Here is a 4,308-nt window from a genome sequence, read left to right as displayed (position 1 = left end):
GTGTCAGCCACTGCACCCGGCGATCTCTAAGTAGTGGTTTTTTTTTGTTTGTTTGTTTTTGAGACGGAGTCTTGCTCTGTCACCAGGCTGGAGTGTCATGGTGCGATCTCTGCTCACTGCAAACTCTGACTCCCTGGTTCAAGCGATTCTCCTGCCTCAGCCTCTTGAGGAGCTGGGATTACAGGCACGCACCACCTGGCCCAGATAGTTTTTGTATTTTTAGTAGAGATGGGGTTTCACCATGTTGGCCAGGATGGTCTCCATCTCCTGACCTCGTCATCTGCCCACCTCGGCCTCCCAAAGTGCTGTGATTAGAGGTGTGAGCCACTGCGCCCGGCCAGTAGTGGTTATTTTCGTGTGTATTTCTGTCCTCCAAATTTACAGTCACTCATAACTAGCTTGGTCCTACTTTTGAAAATTCAGAATTCAACTGAAGAGGTTGAGGGAAAATTAGCAGAAAAACAGTCCTGAAGGGCTGCTGCCAATAATCGAAATGCCTAGAATGTTCTCAGTGGAGAAATGACCTTTAATACTATTAATGACCGATTTCAAGTCTGCTCTTCCAGGCAAAATTTGCGTTCTTCCTTTAAATGGGATGGTTTGTTTGTGAGAGGTACAAAATCTTCTTTGGGAAAAGGAAGGAAAGAGTCAAACTCCCTAGCCACGTGACCTACTCACTGAAGAGAAATGACAGCACGACCCCTTGAAGCCATCCCACCATGGTTTGCGTCGGAGTTTGCATGAACCAGATGCCTTGAGTGGAGTCAGCGTTCCCGACCTAGGAGGGCCAGTTGTCTGCACTTTCTGTCAAGACCCGCCCAACCTGCTGCTGTCTTTGTGAGGGCCTTCCTGTGTCTGACAGCTGCTCCTCATGTATCCTTCCTGAAGACATTTCCCCTCCCTCCACCTTCTACTTCTCATTCCATTTATGACAACTCATATAAGTTTGTAAAAAGACTTACTTCCACAGTCGTTTGTATGAAGAAATCTGAAAAACATTATTTTTCCAGTTTCTGTCTCCGAAAGCCAAAGGCCCTTCAGTGTTGTGGTTTATGCATCTCGCTGCGAATGCAGGGCCACCATCGCTCAGCACCACTCCCAGGACTGACGTTTCACTGAAAACGTCTCAGAAACTAAGAGCAATGGGGGGAATTTTGCACAAAACGAAAGTGATGGTGCAGTGTGTGGGCAGATCATTATTCTGAGACTGTCTTTCCTCCTCTTTTGGCAGGTTTTGTGGGTTTCTTTCTTTCTTTCTTTCTTTTTATGAGACAAGCTCCCTCTGTCACGCAGGATGGAATGCAGTGGTGCAATCTTGGCTCACTGCAACCTCCTCCTCCCAGGTTCAAGTGATCCTCCCACCTCAGCCTCCTGAGTAGCTGAGACCACAGGTTCCCACCACCACGTCTGGCTATTTTTTTTTTTTTTTTTTTGTATTTTTAGTGGAGATGGGGTTTCGCTTTGTTGGCCAGGCTGGTCTTGAACTCCTGGCTTCAAGAGATCTGCCTGCCTCGGCCTCCTCAAGTGTTGCGATTACAGGCTTCTGTGCCCAGCCTTGGCAGTGTTCAAATACCCTTTCTTTTAGGAAATGATAGGGGTAATAGGTGAGAGTTGCTGGTAGTGTTTTAGTGTCTTTAACTGGCAAAGGAAAACACTGAAAACTCTTGGCTGGGTCCCTTGATAGACCATTGATTGATATCCCAAAGCCATTATCCGTCACTCTCCACTTGCCTAGTTTTTTTTTTTTTTTTTTTTTTTTTTTCTTTCTAACAGGGTCTCACTCTGTCGCCCAGGCTGGAGTACAGCGGTGCCATCTTGACTCACTGCAATCTCTGCCTCCTGGGCTCAAATGATTCTCCCACCCCAGCCCCTGGTAGCTGGGATTACAGACATGTACCACCACGCCCAGCTAATTTTTGTATTTTTGGTAAAGATGTGATTTTGTCACGTTGGCCGGGCTGGTCTCAAGTGATCCGCCTGCCTCAGCCTCCCAAAGTGCGGGAATTACAGGCGTGAGACACCGTGCCTGGCCATTGCCTATTTTTTCTATAAAGGGTGGAAAGGCGACCTGCTGACCACCCACCTTCCTAGGAATAGCCCTGTGATACAGCCCTGGCTGACAAGATGAAAGCAGAAGTCCGGAGTGATGTTTTCTTGCTGGGAGAAAGTTCTGCGCCCTTGGCCCCTTTACCTTTTCCCTTCTCTGACCTCTTCTTCCTACACGGAACTCAGACTCAGGTCTTGAAGTGAACAGCTGCTTTCTATCTCTGAGGCGACTAGCCTGAGGATGAAAGCATGAAGCTTGGCAGAGCAAAACCCAGAAATGTGCTTGTTAATAAAATCCGGGATCCTTTTATAGTTCATAAACGTGATGATTGGGTTTTCACGCTCGTATGTGAGATGTGCCTCCCTCAGATTTTGTTACGATGTTGGCACGTTCCCCGTTTGATGTGAAAGAAGAAAAATAAAATGAAAAAGGTATCTAAAATCAAACTGGTATATAAAGTGATGAATTTGCCAAAAATCCTTTTACACGTGTTGGACACAGAATCTGGTGGTCGATACAAACACAAAATTAGAATTTGTGGATGTGATTCTTCCAGTGAATGCTTGAGGTATCTATTATCTTTTTAAAACTCCTGTATTATTTATGGAGAAAGACTTTTTGAAAGCAGGCGGTGGGTCTTGTGTCTCCCTCTTCCACCCTCTCCTTGACCAAACCTGGCACTCCAAGCAGGCTTGGATGTTCTGTGCAACTCATGTCATTCAATTGCTTTGTGAAGTATTTTGAAGATGCTTTTATTTCAGCCATTGATCTGACATTGATGTCAAGAAAGTCTAAAAGCAGGTCCTTGACGACATCTTGATCCCTATGGTAGCAATGTCTGGGGCAAATGGCAATGATGGAGGTGTTATAATCATTTTCATAAATTTATTTGAGTTAAAAGCTATTGAAAGCTTTCCTGGTATCTCTTGAGGAACTTCAATGGGGACCAATTCATAATCCTTAATAACATAGAGACATTTCTTTTAAAATTGACACCAGAGAGTGGCGCTTCTCAAGTCATACAGCCGGGGATGTGAAATAAATGGTCATTAGTGTAGCCATTTTGGCATTTTATGCACCAGGTGATTTAGATTTAATTTCCTGGCCTGGCACGGTGGCTCATGCCTGTAATCTCAGTACTTTGGGAGGCCAAGGCAGGCGGATCACTTGAGGCCAGGAGTTCGAGACCAGCATGGCTAACATGGTGAAACCCCATCTTTACTAAAAATACAAAAATTAGCCAGGTGTGGTGGTGGGCACCTGTAATCCAAGCTACATGGGAGGCTGAGGCAGGACAATCGCTTGAACCCAGGAGCCAGAGGCTGCAGTGAGCCGAGATGGCACCACTGCACTCCAGCCTGGGCAAGAGAGTGAGACCCTGTCTCAAAAAAAAAAAGATTTAATTTCCTAATCTTTACACTCCCAGAAGTAGGGACTGTTATTATCTCCATTGTGGAGATAAGCAAGATGGTGGCTCAGAGAGGGAAATTAATCTCTCTAGTGACACACAGCCAGTTAACAGTTGAGTAGGATTCTCTGATGCCAAAGTCTCAGTCTCCCCTTTGCCTGAACCCTGTGTAGGGGCAATTTACAAAGTTTATGTGCAACTTATTTAACTTTCTGTTTTTCATCCCCTTTTATGTGAAAACTGTCAATATGTGCACATTATATGAAAGCCTTTTTCTTCTTCTTTTTTTTCTTTTTGAAACGGAGTCTCGTTCTGTCATCCAGGCTGGAGTGCAATGGTGCCATCTCGGTTCACTGAAACCTCTGCCTCCTGGGTTCAAGTGATTCTCCTGCCTTAGCCTCCCAAGTAAGTGGGATTACAGGGGCGTGCCACCACGCCTGGCTAATTTTTTGTGTTTTTAGTAGAGATGGTTTTTGCCATGTTGGCCAGACTGGTCTTGAACTCCTGACCTCAGGTGATCCACCTGCCTCGGCCTCCCAAAGTACTGAGATTACAGGTGTGAGCCACTGCACCCGGCCTTGAAAGCCTTTTTCTATTCTTGTCTCCCCACTTCTTCCAAATCCATCAGACCATCTCATTTACAGTATTACTGAAGGTCAATTTTTCTCTTTGAGATTGTCATTGATAAAATTGATGGAGAGGCTGGGGGTGGTGGCTCACGCCTGTAATCTCAGCACTTTGGAGGCCGAGGCGAGCGGATCACTTGAGGCCAGGAGTTCCAGACCATCCTGGGCAACCTGGCAAACCCTGTCTCTACTAAAAATACAAAAATTAACTGGGCATGGTGGCACAT

The 4,308-nt window shown here is 45.8% G+C and overlaps 1 non-coding gene across 1 annotated transcript; it reads left to right on the top strand.

The window, feature by feature from the left end:
- The first annotated feature begins 2,347 nt into the window (after positions 1–2,347).
- On the top strand, positions 2,348–2,451 carry LOC129471759 (small nucleolar RNA U13). The gene has a single exon (XR_008653720.1). It is a non-coding gene; the product is annotated as a small nucleolar RNA U13 (small nucleolar RNA).
- Positions 2,452–4,308: the final 1,857 nt, after the last annotated feature.

Source organism: Symphalangus syndactylus, chromosome 21, assembly GCF_028878055.3.
Source record: "Symphalangus syndactylus isolate Jambi chromosome 21, NHGRI_mSymSyn1-v2.1_pri, whole genome shotgun sequence".
Classification (NCBI taxonomy): Eukaryota; Metazoa; Chordata; class Mammalia; order Primates; family Hylobatidae; genus Symphalangus; species Symphalangus syndactylus.
The sequence above is the reverse complement of the archived record's forward strand: the minus strand, read 5'-3'. Positions and strand labels throughout refer to the sequence as shown.